General features: G+C 45.2%; 1 protein-coding gene across 19 annotated transcripts in view; it reads left to right on the forward strand.

Annotated features, from left to right (window-relative positions):
* Positions 1-16,143, forward strand: part of FBRSL1 (fibrosin like 1) — a 503,429-nt gene that overhangs the window by 118,123 nt on the left and 369,163 nt on the right. The gene's annotated exons all lie outside the window — the stretch shown is intronic.

The following is a 16,143-nucleotide window of genomic DNA, read 5'->3' on the forward strand; positions in this document are numbered from 1 at the left end:
GGCTGTGGGCTGGATAAACTCTGTGCTGTCAGCTGCACTTGCAGGGTGGTAAATTCCAGCAGAAGGGCAGGGAGGAGTGAGGTGGGAGCTCTCCCAGCCACTGCCATTAAATCTATCAAGGTCACAGGGACAGGTGCATTAAGGACACACCTTTGCAGCCCTCAGTGCCCAGGGATGGCTGGAGGGATGATGGCTCTGGGTGACCAGGGGCTTGCTGCTGGCAGTGGTGCTCAGTTGAGGGCACCTGCAGTGCCCCAGGTGTGTCGGTGTTGTGTTGTGTGTGAATTTAGCAGCTTTTGTTACACAGGTGGTGTCCTGGGCTGTGAGGGGAGGTCACTGCACCTGGCAGTGCTGTGCTAGCAGCCAGTGTGACTGGCATCACTGGAGCCAGCCAGTGAATTGTCCTGCCCCAGCCCCAAACTTGGCTCCTGATGTGTCCTGCCTGCCTTTCTGCCAGGTGCTCCTTCTGCCCCGAGCCTTGCGAATGGTTCTCCTTCCATGGGCCTGAAATTTCAATCTCAATTACTTTCAGCTGCACTTCTCTGAGAACTGTGCTTCCACAGTACATGCTAAATTGTTTGGAAGGACTACATATGCCTCAGGATCAAAATGCAACAGGAAACGTCAGCAGCATGTCTAAATAAACATCTCTGTCTCCCTTACAAGAGTGTTTAGCAGCTCCGTTGGCAGATGTTTCTATAAAATGTTAAATACTGTGCTTTCCAATCCTCCAAACTGTTTGTAATGCAGCAAATAGCAAAGGACAGGGAAACCAGCTGAGGAAGGTATGGCAAAGAATGGTAGAGCCCTAAAGAGTCAGAGGTTCTGTAGAAACAAAAAGTGAAAGTGAGTCCTGGGAATTAGTGTTTTGTTGATAATGGTGGTGTTTAAAATCCTTTGTTACTGAAGTGCTTTGGTTTAGATGTGTAAAAGTACAGAAGGCAATAGGTTGGTTTCATGCAAATAAAGGATGTGGTGACTGATGTCTGATTATAAAGTATTGGGAGTTTTCTATGTACATTTTTTTATCAGTAACCTGACTTACCAAGTTTTAGAAGCATAAAACTTTGTCATCTGTTTCATAGGTTGTTTCTGCAGTTGTTGTTTTGTTTGGGGATTTTTTTCCCCTTGTGCATCCCTTGCATCCTTTTAAAATGATTTTATTATTATTATTACTTTGGCTTTGGTGTGGTAGGAGAACAAGAGACTCACTCTTTCTTTTTCAGTTCCTCTTTGTGTCTTCTGTCTCTTCATTCCTTCATCACACAATGTGTTTCAAGTTAAGCTCAGGTTTGTTTAAGAACAGGGCAGTGACTTTGCTGCCTGGGGCAGTCCCTGGTCCCTCTGCTGCCCAGGCTCAGCAGTCCCTGCCTGGGGAGCTGGGGCAGCAAACCTGTTCCAGTTCAGTGTGCTGCTGCCCATGTGTCTGTGGGGCTGCAGGGACTGACAGAGGAATTAAGAGTTGTGCCTCCACCAGCCCTGATGAAGGAAAAGGGGAATTCTTGCTTTCTCAAGGTCATTCCCAGCTGGGATGGGTAGCAGGGATGGGAACCCGACATGGCCCTTGCACCAGCACCTCTCAGTGCCCAGCAGAGACAATTAGCGCCTTCATTCTAATCGCCCTGGGTGCTTCTGCAGGCTGTTTTCCTTCCAAATGCTTTAAATGCCTGCGATACTGTCAAGTACCAGAAAGTGAGATTAGATAAGGGGAAGTAGCAAGTGTGTGCTGAGAGCCGGTGGAAGTTGCCTTTGCCTGGGGACAGCGGTGGGTGCAGGCTGGGCTCTGTGCTGGAGCAGGGGGTTGGTTTTCCATGTTCCTGTCCCCATGTTCCTTTCCTCTGGAACCACTTGTCACCTTTCAGGCTTGAGGCAAGTGCTGGATCCTGAAAGCAGAGGCCAGGCATTAGGGGCTGAAGCTGGGAAAGGCACTGTGCTGGCAGTGTTATCACTGCAAAATTGAGGAAGGGATAATTGGCTTGTTCTGTAAAGCCAGCTGATCTCTGGGCATGAATGAAAACAGGTCAGGCTCAGAACAAGGTTTGAGTACTCCGTGTAAAATACTGGGTTTTTAGAAGGTGGGTAGGTTGTCTGTATTTTCTTAAACTGTAATAGGCATTTGGTCTGATTACTCAGTGATTCCTGGGGTTTTTTTGAATTGGCATAATCTAAGATCATGATTGTTCTCTCTTCTCCACCACTGTGACTTTCCTTGTCTCAGTGGAGTTCACAGCTGCATAAAACCATGTAGGTGAATGCAGAATTGGATGGTAGATGTGATATGAGACATCCCACTAGTTCTCTTGAACAGATTGCAATTCATGCTGTTACCTAAGTATTCTCACTTCCTTACTGCCAAATCATCCCTGAAATGCTAGAAACTGGAACTAGAAGAATCTACAGCATTGTATCCTGGTAGCAGGAGAGAAGGAAGGAGTGGCCTGTACCATGGCTGGGAGGCCAAGCTTTAAGAAGTTCTAAAACATGGAATAACATGTTGTTTTTGTCTGCTGTGTGATGCCAGGAGCCCATCATGCAAGAGTAAATGTGAAAATAGAGGTGGAAAAATCGGGCTTTTAAATGTCTGGATTAGTTTTGGGGCAGGAGAAGAAATGTGATATCCTCTGCTTCAAACCTACCACAGGAAAAACATTTTGCATCTTTGTTTGGTTTTGTTCATGGGGTTTGTTTGTCTGGTTTTATTGTCATGTTTTCTACAAACAAAACAAATGCTTACCTGGATCTTATCTGCCTGAGAAATTCTCAGCCCTTCTATTGCCCTGAAGTCACTTAACTGGCCCCGTGTTTGCAGCTTGCTGAGCTGGCTTTGCAAAGGCTGAAGAGATTTGGAGTCTGTGCTGCTGCACTGATATGTCACTTTATCTGCCAGCCAGGAGTCTCTTCTGTCCTCTTTGTATACACATGCCCATGCTGGCCAGATGGTGCTGGATTTGGGTGCCATCCAGAGCAGCGCATTAGAAAGGCCAGGTTATGTGTCATATTTCAAAAGCCAAGAAGTGCTGCCAGTTCTGCTCCTCTGGTAACAAACAGCTTGACTTAATATATTGATCATGTTGTCCTTGCTATTCTCAAGCTGATTTCATCTAAGGCACTCCAAGGGATCTAAGGTTGAAGCTGTACAGATACCACCTGTTGCCCACTCTGTAGCTAATATCTGCATTTGCACATACTGTGTGTCCTGGAAAAATCTGCTCTCTACCACCACCATGAAACCCTTCCCAGTGCCAGAAGGAGATTTTGACAGTGTTTGTCTGTTTGTTCTTCTGCAGCACAATATGATTAGGGGCTGGGAGATGAAGATTTGCCAGAGAACTGATGTTTGATTTGGGGCAAGCTGCTTTGCAATTGTTAATTTCTCATTCTTTAAAAATAGAGGTCAAAATGCTGATTTCCTTTGTGTTGTGCTTTAAGAATTGCTAATGACAAAAGCTTGATAAAAGCCAAATTGTGATGCTATTTATAAATTATGAAAGAACTCTCCCTCACCTTCTCAGCATGCTTTTTTTTTTTTTCCTAGAGGCAGACTTTTGCTAATGGGATGTGAAAGCCACAAACCCCATCTGTATCAATAAGAGAGTCGTGTGGAGAGAGAGAGATGTGTGGAGAGAGATGGGGAATTAAGTACCATTAAGCACGTGTTAATTAACATGGCCCTGCACTCCCCGGGTTGCTGCCTTCTGTGGGATGGGTGCACACTGAAGCCAGTCTTTCTGGTTTTTATAGCCTTTACATTGTCAGCCCAGATCTGTAAGGTTTAAGAATACACTTGACTCTGATATCTGTGCAAAAAGAGTGCTGGTGTCTCGGTCACCTGCTCTTACAGATTCTGCTGAAACCCGAGAACTAATGCTTACAATTTTGCTCGGTCACAGTGGGGAACTTGGGAAATCCAGATCCTTCACTGGAAACAAATACCTCAAAACCCCTGTGTTTTTAAACCCCTTTCTGCTTTAGTGAGCACTTCTGTTCTGATGTGTGAAATTTCCCCTTGTGCCCTTCTATCAGCTTTTTGAAATGGAGTACTCTTGATATTATCTTTTTATCAGCAGTTTTTACTATCATAGGGCTCCCTGAATTCCTTGACAAGAGCTGCTTTGCACACAAAAGCGAGATTATCAAAGGCTCCAGGAGAGACGCTGTGACCCGTTGGGTGCCGGGTTTGGGAACAGGACTGAGCACTGTGGGGGCAGAGCTGGAGGATTCTGCAGACATCCCGTGGCACTTTGTCTCTTAGCAACAGCCTCTGAGATGGAGGTGGCAGAGGGGACACTGCCTGCTGCACCCCAGCATCTCCCTGCTCTGCTGGCCAGCATCTCCTCAGCTCATGCCTGAAGCGCTGCTGCTCAGGTGTGATGTGGGCTCCAAGAGTCCCCTGGGTTACACCGTGATGGAGATGACAGCTTTAGTAACAGCAGCTGCAAAACGCTTTTATGGGTATTTGTTATCTTGAAAGTTCTCTGTTGTTGCACGTTTGAGCTGTGCTGCAGCTTTTACCTGATTTTATGAGCAGTTTTTAAAACAACTTTGAGACCAAGTACCTCACGCGTGAGGTGTGCTTGTTCTCTGTTGCTTGTGGTGTTGTAGGGTTGTTAGCAGTGTGTGTATGTACAATATAATTGCCATGTCAGCTTCTCTGTTTCTGGTTATCTACATAAGGAAGCAGAAAGCTGGTGGAGATGTCAGCTGTGATGTGGGTTATTAAGAACTACAAGACAGAAGTAATCACAAGAAACCCTGCTTCCACACAGGCTGTTCCCCAGAGTCTCTGGTTGCATCTGTTCTGTCTTAACCCTTCTCACGTTGGCTGGGTTTTTTGGTTCTTGCCAAAGGGTTATGCTTGTTTGAACAAATAAATGCTGTGTGCTGCATCTGTATTTCTCTCTCTTTGGTGTTTACTGTTGACAAGGTGCTGTGAACACTAAATGACAGGCAAAGTTGAACTCTCAGAGATGTACAAGAATCAGATATTCAAGTACTCTTTACTAATTTGAGTGGGTCAGCAGGGATGAAAGTTGCTGCTCTGTATCATGTTTTAGTTCCCTATTGTGCTTCAAAGTTGAGGGCTACCAGCAAATGGAAAACTTTGCATGAATGCCTCTTTCTCTGATCTCTGGCTGCAAAGTTTTGTTCCAGTAAGGAAGAAAAATGTCCTACAGGCCAGCCAGCCTTCTGTTTCGGGTCTGGGAAAGTGCAGATAGATGTTTCTGTATCTGAAAGCTAAGCATTAAAAGAGACTTGAAATTTAGCATGGGAATTGAGGAAATGGTTGCAAAGAGACACAGCTTAGCACCTCTTGGTTGGTGGAAGACTGAGGTCCTCTACACATGATGGAAAGAGAGTGTCAGAGCTGATGAAAACTTGGAGCACTGGCTCTGGATTTGGTGAGAGAGGCTGGAGTGAGTGACAGCACCTGCTCTGCTGAGCTCTGTCCCTGCAGTGGGTCATTGTCCTGGCAGCTCTGCCTGTATTTGACATGCTTGGATGAGTGGATCACATCACTCCCATTCTGCACGTGTTCTCCTCGCTGCAGCTTGCTGGGTTTGTTCTTTTATACTTTAATTGTCTGCTGTCCTCGTTGGGTGTTTGCTTAGTTACTTCTTCCTTCGTGGCAAGTGAGAGTAAGCAGGCAAAGTGCAGAGGTTCCTTTTCCTCAGGAACAGTAATGGATGTGCTGATTTATCTGTTCCTTCTTGTACAGCCCGTTGTAAGCTGATGTACCCAGGATCTGGTGGTGTCATTTGTCAGTCTCTCAGAAGTCTCTCTTCCCATTAGCACTACATTTGCCCTCCATTTCTTGCTTTCAATTTCATGTCCCAGAGGAAACTGGGCTGGAAATGAGAATGAAATATGGGTTTCCTTCTTAAAAAGAAAATAAACCAAACTTTAAGGGCTTCCTATTGGAATGTGATGGGACTGGACTCCTATCTCTTATCCTTTGAAAATCCCAGCTGGAATTATTTAATGTCAAAGCCTGGAATTTCCCAGTGTGAAATTCATGGCTGGCTAAGGATGCACTGGGGATTAGAGAGACATCACTTTGCCAGGGTAGCGTTGCTGTCACTGCAGGGGACCTCAGTCACACAAAGGGACATTGCTGGTCTGTCCTGCTTCAAAGCTGAATCTTGGGGATGAGATTCCTCAATTCCCACTGAGGTTGCATGCTGTGTGACTGACAGCTGGATTGGGGTGGAACAAACCAGAGCGAGTAACACTTTGCACTGCCTGGGAATAAAGAGGGGAAGAAAATGAGGGAGATGAGCAAAACATAATCTGCTGATTTTCTCATGTGGTAAGAGGATAGTTTGCTAGTGCACATCCAAAATGTCCCTGAGACAACAGCTGGGTGATTTTGCTCATTTGGCTGCATGATAAAAGAGTCAGATTAGATGATTACAATAATTTAATCTGTTCCAAAATTACAATAAAAGAAAAATCCATGTTATGGGACCCTGATGTCTTGCAAAGCTTTAGCTTAGATAACAGCACTCTCCTTAGCAGAAATCTCTTAAGTTTTGGAGGATGTCTTCTCAGTATCAAAACAGTTGTATAAAGAAAAAACAGCATATTTGAACAGGATACTGGGTAACCACTAAATGCTTTTTTGTCCCTCTGGTCAAGGATGAATGCTTTAAGTATGCATCAATGTCTGTGTTTGGGATCTATAAAGCAAAACAGAAGCTGGTGGCTGGATGTGCACTGACTGGTGAGGTGTTAACAAGGTGCTGTTTCTGAGACTCATAAATCAGCAGTGCTTTAGGTGATGGGGGGAGAGGGAAGAGCAACTCTAAAAGCATAACCTTGATGGCCTCTTTTTCGAAACTGTTGATCTCTCTATAAAAGAGGATTTGCCCTGCTGTTCTAATAAGAGTGATAATATATGTGCAATTAGAATTTAATAATTATTTGTGTGACTGGATCTACTGCATAAGCTGGTTCAAGTGATTGTGTAACCTTTGCATTGTGTTCATTATCTAATGTTAAAATAACAGCTGGAAGTTGAGAGACTGACATGCAGTTTTAAAATTACAGAGCTTGAAATTGCTGCTGTCTGTAAACATATGAAAATCTATTAATGACCTTTGAGCTCTCTGACTGAAAATGTTTTGTAACATAGAATACATTAAAATTGCCTGCTGCTATTGTGTATGTTTCCCATTTCTCAGCAATTGCCTAGGATATAAATGAATGTTTTGCCTCTGCCACAGATATCAGACTATTTGAAACTATTCTAGGAAGCCCTAAGGATATATTGAAACATTTGGCTGCTCGTTGTTTGTTCAAGCAAAGCGGTTTAGAAGAGCACACGTGGTGTGCTGAGCCCCTGGATGTGGGAGAACATCTCTGCTGGCCACACTGACAGCTGCAGGGTGCACTGTGCAATGCAGCACATTCCAGCAGCACATGGGCAGGAGCAGGGGTGGCCAGGGTGGCACAGATGCACTGTCCTGGGCTTTTCATTGGCACATGTGACATTTAGATAGAAATCTCTCTCCTGCTAGATGTCATCCTGCTCAGAGCCTTCCCCTTAGGTTGCAGTAATGTGCTATGGACAGCTGTTTCTGGAGGAGGCTGACTTCTACATATTTCTTCTTGTTGAACCATCTATATTTCTTGTCATTTGTTTCCCAGACAGAGGAAAAGTACCAGAGGACTAATTATTGAATACACATTCTAGAGCTCATGACGGCTGAACTGAAAATTGTTGCCTACCACTGAGGGCAACTGCAGAGTTGGTAAAAAAAATGCCTCTAGTGTCATGGTGTTTAAACATAGATTAATTTATAACGCAGCCTCGGGGATCAGGATATGGCTGTTTTTATTTCTGGAGACTCTCAGCCCTAGAGCAGGGCTGGCAGGAGCGAGTTAGCAAGCGCCCGTCTCTTGGTGTTGGCTGGCTTTGTGCAGGCTGTGTGGAACTGCAGAGCTCACAGCCTGCTCTGCTGGAGCTGAGGAGCGTTCACCCTCTGCTCTGCAGCAGCGCTGGGAACAGCACCCTTCCTGCAAGGTGGGAATAAAGAGTGTGGGCTGGGAGCAGAGCCTCAAAGCGTCTGCAGTTCTGGTAGAGTGAATGTGTTCGAGGCTGTCACCGTGTGGGAGATCCGTCTGGAGCTTTCATGCTGTAGGTGCTACTGCCTTGAGAGCAGTACATTTTTCATGGCTGTGTTTTAAAAGTACGTACCATGAAGCAAACGTGTGGTGGAATCCTAAAAAATAGAGAAAAACTTTGTATTTATCAGGTGGAAGCCTTGAATTACTTTAGAAATCAGGCAGAGGTTCCTGAAGTCATGACCAAGCTGCCTGAGGTTATAGCTGTATCTCTTCAGTCAATATGAAGCTACTCACTTGGGAGTCAGTACAATCATACTGTGGCTGTTGTGTATTTCACACTGTGAAGATCAAAACTTTAAATGCAGGAGTATAGATGGAGGAGAGCAATTTAAGCCCTTGCCTTTGGTAAATGAGCCATGTGTCCAGTCCATCTGCCCAGCCTCAGCTTGGCTCAACTCCATTGCCAGAGTCCAGCTCGTGGAAGCATGACATTCCCCTCCACAGAGGTAGAAGCAGTTGGGTCTTCTCCTTTTAATTTTAAAGAGAGATGTAGTATTTCTAAGCATTCCTTTCTATAGTAATAAACAGGCTGGGGGCGTTTTTACTCAACACTGTGTTTCTGGTTTTATCTGACTAGCTTAGCTGAAAATTGGTAATGATGAATGCATCCAGCTGCTGTACCAGTCTGTGCTGGTAGGATCCTCATGCCTTTTCCTTTGGCAGCTTAGGGCCAGCTGGGGACTGGGGGTTGTGTTACCTTCCTGGCAAGGTTGGAAATGAGGGATGAAATGGCCACACCTGGCTTTCGGGAAGGAGCTGCTTCTTCAGGTCCTAATTCTGCCACTTGGTGGGAGCTGTTTGAATTCAAGGAGTGCCTATTAGAATAGTCTGCTGAGAGGGAAATTAGTTCAGGTGAACTGTTTAAAGGCTGCTCTGTCAAGAAGTACGTGTTTGCTGGCTATCAGCAGTGTGGGTTCAGCAGTGTCCTTGGATAGTGGCACACTTGAGGAATGTCTTCCCAAAACACTGGACCTGGAGTGTGTGCCTGATTGTGTCACTTGCTTACTTGCTTGGATACCTTCAGAAGTGATGGCCCCAGGTCACATTCTTGAAGATGGGGATGTTTTTGCATAGTCTGTCACTTGTGGGATGCTGGGCAGTGTGTGGTGCTGCTGCTGTTCCTGAAGGGTCCCTGTGGAAGGAACTGGGAGGGTGGGAGTTAGCAGGAAGGACGTGAGCTCTGTGCTCAGCATTCACAGCTGGCAGTGCAGCGATCAAATCAGCTGCAGAAGGTGCACAGCACAAGCACTTTCCAGCTCCTTTGTACACGACATAAACCAGGCAGGCTGAGCTCCCAATCTTGCCCAAAAGCAGCTTTGGCCAAAATGTACTTTTTATCTGCAGTGAAAGCTGGGCAGGGCAGCCTGGTGGTGCATGGGCAGCAGCACCTTTCAGCACTCCTGCAGGCTGTAAAAGCTGGGCAGGCTGCGCTTGCAATATGCCTCATTTCATCTACCTGAAAATGGTGCCCCAGCTTCCCTTCAATCATTTAAGCTCCCTTGCTCTCTGACACACTTTCCGCTGACAGTAATTCTGTGAGCACTCGTCGGGCATTTACTGCCATCACTGGAGGAAATACTGATGGCTTAAAATGGGATCATTTCCTTTCTGATGGACAGCAAGCACCTGTGGGAGTCCTAATAGCTGTGCAGTGTCTGCGAGGAGGCAGCGAGGAAGACGGGTGCAGCTCTCTGCAGGCTCTGAGGAGGAAATTGGAGAGGGAGAAAGTCACGGCTGGCTGCCTGTGGGGCTGGTGGAGTGCGGCTTCAAATGGGAGATTTTGTGTATCCACCTCCCTGATGGGTGATGGTGGAGAAGGGCTCATACCAAAAACATGGACAACATATGTTCGCATTGGTGCTGATTTCCTCGGCCTCCTGCTAAAATGAACATGTTTGCTGTGTGCATTCTGACTTTTATTGTCCCCTAAATGATTGTTAAACACTCTGTTTCCAGGTACTTCCACCTAATGTGGAGGGAGAGGAATGGAATTGAAAAGGAAGGGAACAGTATCACCCTGTTTCTCCCCAGTTTTTAAAAACAGTTACTGCTCAGCACTATATCATTATTTATTCAGATCTTATGCAAGCAAAGCCTTGTAAATTCAATGTGGATTGAAATACATTTAAAAGAATAGTGAACTGCCCTTCCTTTTTGTAAATTTTGACTGTTTTGTTGAAGTAACATTTGTCCAAGCTTCCTCTACTTGGTACTGTGTCTTTGAGGTCTGAGAAGCAAAGGTCTTAATTCTTGGAAGACATAACAAGTGGGCGTTCAGCAGAGTATGGCAGCTTGCTCTTCAGCTATTCATAGGTGACAGGAACGTAGCCTCTGGTAATAAATTTGAGTGTTTCAATTACAGCAAGTTTCTTGGTTCATCCACTTGCATTTCTAAGTTAAATCATGTATCATAAACCTGCAAACCAGTGTCAGCTTCAAATGTCTTAACATTTCCAAATCTGTCTTGTCAAAAAGTCATCTTATTCTTGAGCTAAGCATGTGACAGGGTCAGAGCAAATGTGATGCATTTTAAAAAGCAGGACCCCAACTCATCTGGAATATGTCAGCTGTGAAAGGAGAATTGCAGTCCAAGGTTAAACAAGCAAGGATTTCATTTGCAATCATTTTAATTGATATTGATTGCGCTGCTTGAACGTCAGGTCAAAGCAAGAAAGTCACTTCAAATCTAGACTCCTGTTTCTGCCTTTTAAAACAGCTTTAGTGTCTTTGGCTGAGAGGCTGGGGGGGCTTGAGTTATGTTTGCAGTGAAGTTCGCAGTGGGGGAGAAGAGAGGGCTGGAAAGTAAAACAAACAAGTGTGTGTTATATTATAGGAGAAGTGAGAACTTGCCATCGGTGGAAATTGAGCTGTCTGGCTGGACATGCCAGCAGACTGCTTCCCAAAGTGCCCTGGGCTCTGAGAGAGTGAATCTGGGCTGGCCTCCTGCCATGGGGGCTCCCAGCAAGGAGCCACAGTGCTGAGCTATGGGCCAGCCCTCCTTCCTTCCAGCCTGCCTTCACTGCCAGCAAACTGCCCCACAGCTCCCCAGAGCACAGCTCAAACTTCTCCCCTCTCCCACTATTAAATGTGCTTCTACTCATTTTCCAGGTCTCCAGTCATGTTTTCTGCCTGTTCACCCTGCTGAGTTCAAATTCAGTCACCTTGGGGTGGTCCTATCTGATGCCCTTCAGTGGTCCTTTTTTATCCCTTTTTTTCTTTCCTTATTATTCACCTAATTTCATTTGCCTGTTGGCTATTCATCTCTTCTTGTGCTGCCTCCTGTTCTTGCAGTGGTTTCTCTCTCTCTACAGACCTATATTCAAATCCATGCTTTAAAGTTAGTCTTTCATGTACATTTCTTATGTATATCTCCAATACTATCTTTCCATTTGAATTGCTGTTGCCTGTGTCCCCTTTATAGAAATAAATGGACAGTAGGTTTGTGTTAGTAGTGGTCCTGTCTGTTATTTGTAATGTGCTTTTTCTGCTTAGTAAGTACAAGAACATTGTCAGCTATTGTCTTTGTGGTGCTATTCTATACACTATCAAGTCAATAGGAATATTTAAAAATTAACCTACTTAAAATCAATCTGTTTCAGGTCCTTTCTGAGCCAGGATCTCTCGCATAACTATTAAACAAACGCGTTTGACAACCCTACTGCTAATTGCATGATAAAATTGATATAAGGATAGATGGTGCTCAGATCCTGAGGGGCTTTTCCATTGCAATTTTTTGAGAGGAGCTGGAGGCAGAAGCATGAACAAGCAGGGTCAGTTTCAGAGGCAGCAGTGGTTTTTATTTCCTTTGTGTGGATCCTTCTCCCATTTGATGTTCAGCAGGATATTTCACATTGCCCAACTTAAGGAATAAGTGCTGTAGTGAAGAGCTGTGGAAAGAGAAGCTGGAGGCTGTTTCCCTTCTGGGAAATCAGCCCATATCATCTTGTGAAGCTGGCAGAGGCAGTCTGGCAGGAATGGAGTGTAACCAGGCTGAGCCTCGCAGTGTCCGATGGGCCCTGGGGACAGGGGATTGTGATGGACTTGATTTTGCACCGGGGCTGCATTTTGAACTGATGCTCGAGGGCTAAGGATAGTTATTTTATTATCTGTAGGTGTTATTTTTACCCTCTGCATCCCAGCAGCATACCTCTAGTGTTTTCATCTAGCTGTGTGGGTTTTGGACATTTTCTTCAGGTTCTTTAAGTGTTCCCTGTGTATGAAAGGTATTTACAACCAGAGCCTTCCCCTGCATGCTTTCTGAGATCTCAGAGCTGTGTAAATTCGGAGGATTAAGGCTGAGTTTGAGCTGGGCTGAGCAAACAGGCAGTGATAACTCCAGCCAGCGGATGGCTGTGGGGTGTGAGCTTGTGCCAGGCTCCTCCTGATCATTATTTCTTGATCAAACAGGAAACGTGGAGTCCATTGTGCAGAAGTCTCTTGTTGTGGCATTTTATGGGTAAGAACAGTCTCAATTCCAGAGCTTAGGGCTGTGCACCCACATTAAAACTGAGCAGTGTGTACTTTGAGTGTCTTTGGAGATTGCAGCTGTGCCTTGGTGGGAGAAGAAAAATGGCTTTTCAGGAAGGAGTGTTCCAAGTGATTAAGGGTTCCTGACAGATCCGCTGCAAGCTGAGGTGCAATTGCATAACTAGCTTGGGCTGAACAGTGATGGGAAAAAAATCACAAAGGTTTTTATTGTGGACTCCCAAAATCTGTTGCAGAGCCTAGGTTACATACTCGGGTTGCCAGCCTTTGCCAGGGTCTTGGTCAGTGAATCTTCACAGCTGCTGGTGAGCGAGGTCTCCAGGGAGAGCTGGAGGAGGTACCACAATGCCATTTTCAGATGAAGTGTTCTTTGGTGTCTGTACATGCAAATAAACAAATAGGGAGATAGAATCTGTATGTTTCATGGAGTAACTGCCAGGAAAGAGTCTCTGAAGAAAGGCCTAATTCTTCCTTATCTGTAACCATGTAGCAAATTAGAACCATCTGCACTCCATCTGCAGCCCAGACAGACAAGGGGCTGCAGATGGAGAGGCTGTAGCCTGCCCTGGAAGGTGTCAGAGAAATTCTGAAGTGAGGACAGGTAGGAGACAGTCCTGGAAGCAATAAGTAGTAAGGAACAAAACAGTTTTCTATGTTCTGCAGCAAGATTTAGCAGTCTCGTTTCTGGAACTGAGAAGAGAGAATGGGCCTAGGTCCACCAGCCTTCCCTGGAGAAGGGGATTTACTGAACCTGTGACAGCAAAGGTAGTCAGCTCTGCAGACTCCTGGCTTGGGCAGAAACCACAAGACTGATGTGAAGACCTGTTGGCTTTGGGGTTTGACTTCAGATACTGTCACTGTGTGAATCTCCAGGTTTTACCTGATGTACTGAGGGTGAAAATATCTGCTGTTCTGGGCTCGCCTGGGGGGAATGCTCCAGTGGGGCAGTTTGTCAGGAGGCCAGTCTCACCTGCAGGCTGGGATTTCTGGATTGAAGTCAGTCAAGGTTGATCAATAAATGTCCACTCTTATGATGTACTGTATATTCTGGATGTGCTTAAATTTTTCAGCAATTGCCTGTGCACAAGCACAGATGCACATCCAAAAATAGTAAGCTCTTGTGCTAAGTGAGGTCCCCAACTTGGAGGTCATAAACTTTGGTAAAAGAGCAATCACTGGAAGGCTCTTTGAGCAGAGCAAATAGAAAGGAAACAAAGGAAGCAAGAACAGAAACCCCATTAGCCCCCTCCTGCTCTCTGCCTGAGGCTGCAGAGGTCTGCATTTAGCAGCCCAGAGAACACCCTTCTGTCACCCTCTGCCAGCGAGGACACGCTGAGTTCAGTGTCCTGCCTTCCCAGAAAAAAATCCTGGGAGCTGTGTCCTCTGCTGAAGCAGGGAGAAAAGGGACTCTGGAGTAGGGTCTCCAGTCACACGAACGTGGCTTTGTCTCTGGGGCTGCCAGAGGTCTCTCTGCACTGAGGCAGGAGCAGCCTCGGCCTTGGGGCTTAATTCAAGGCTGTTTGGAAAGTGCTTGAGATTCTTGGATGGCACTACAAGTGAATGAATTATTTCCTTGGCTTTGATCCAGCTATAACTGTATTTCATGAATTAATTTTGCTAGTAGCTCAGTGATGAGACAAGCCTTAAATCTCCAGACAAAATAGGGATGAAAAGCTGCATTTCAAAGTAAGGAATTTTGTAGGATTCAGTAAGGAGAAAAACACAAATTTCCAGTCCAGTTCTGTGGTGAAAGGAATCGTCTGAAAACCTGCAGTGAATGTGCTGTGGGTACCAAGGGAAGACTTTCCCTAAAGCATTAAAAGAGGGCCAACCAGCATGTGAAGCCAGGTAGAGTTTAAACCAAAATGGTAATCTATTGGCTTTGAAGGTATCCTTAGAAGTGAATATTGCCCCTCAAGCCAAGAGTGCATGATTTGCTGGTGCTCTCAGGTGGTGGCATTCCCCTGGCCCAGCCTCCTTTCTCCCCCATCAGGGGTCCATGTCACCTCCTACAGCATCTTCCTTGTACCTGCTGCCACATCCCAAGCTGCATCTGGCTTTGTGCAGAAGTGCACATTTCTGGTGATTCCTGTTTCTAATGTTTTGCTGAATGTCAGTTAGCAGGTATCATTTCCACGTGACAAGTTTTTGATTAGCTACTGAAGATCAGCATTTTGATTTTTATCTCAGTAGCTTCCCAGTAAACAGCATTGACCTTCTTCAATTGGCATCTTGAACTACTGCTTTAAAGTTTTATCTTTAAACTAAAAACCAAACTGAGCAGCTAAACACTGATTTATAATCCTTTATCATTCATGGAGATCAGTGCCAGACAGGTATTTTCCTTGCTCTTTCCCCAGTAATGGACTTGGCAAGCTGAGCTGTGTTCTGGTGTGTTCTGTACCTCCAAGACAGTGCTAGTATTTTAATTTTGGTGGAAGGGTTGTAACTTTGGGGGTTTTGCAGCTTGATATATCTGTGTGTGTTCTAAGAGGAGCCTCCAGCCCCACAGGACTCCTGTGCAAGGTGCACAGAGGTTGGGTGCTGGCTGATTATCTGGAGCCTGGGCTGGAATTGAAAACAGCTGTATTTTATTGCCTCGGTTCTAATTTCTGTGTCTGTGACCCTAAAGTGCCAGTGCATCATCTCACTTCCCAGGGAAGGGTAACTTTAAACAAGTGAGCGATTTGGAGTGGAATCAGCATGTTGCACACTGAGGCAGTCAATTCACTAATTAAAGGAGAGGGGGAGGAAGTAATCTGGAGCAATCAGCAGGGCATTTCATTCCAGTTTCTAATTTTCTTTTTTTGTTGGGCTTCGGTTTTTGTGAGACTAGAGAGCTAATGATTTTCATGAGCTCTTTTGCAGTACTGAAGGTGTGTGCATTGATGTGAGCAGTTGTATTGTGATCTCCATTCATGTAAGATACAAATATCTGTCATGTAACTGCTTGAGTCAAAAGACTCAAGCGAGGCATTTAGAAAAATATCTGTGGCTGAATTTCAGCATAGGAAGCTGTGTTTTCAGGGTGTTTCCTAATCTATTTACTTCACATAAAAAAATAATTGGAATAGATATCCTACAAAACATTCCTGTAAGAATTCAGTTTTTATCCTTGAGCAGTTGATAAAAGACATAAAGGAAAAATTTATCAGCTGCAGTGACCAATGTCAGAGTGATTTGGCATGTATATTATTTCTGCAACTCTGTTTCCACACGGTGTGCATAGAGAGGAAGTTTGGTACCTTGTCTCACTGGGAGTTCAGCTTCCAGTCCTCAGAGATGCCAGGGATAGCAGGAGTAATTCACCTCTCTGATCTCACTTCCAGTGTTAATCATTATGACATGACATACCTGCTTTTAAACTCTGCTTAGATTGTGTGTTAGAGCCTGGTTCAGGGCAGACACTTAACACTTAGAAGTGTTCAACCTCTGTTGTGTGTTTGGATCCCATTGATCTCTCTGGCTCAGGGAATTCGTGGTAGGGCTTTAGAAGTGCCTTTCTCCATATGAATGCTGCTGTGAATCAGA

Source organism: Poecile atricapillus, chromosome 16, assembly GCF_030490865.1.
Source record: "Poecile atricapillus isolate bPoeAtr1 chromosome 16, bPoeAtr1.hap1, whole genome shotgun sequence".
In the NCBI taxonomy this organism is placed as follows: domain Eukaryota; kingdom Metazoa; phylum Chordata; class Aves; order Passeriformes; family Paridae; genus Poecile; species Poecile atricapillus.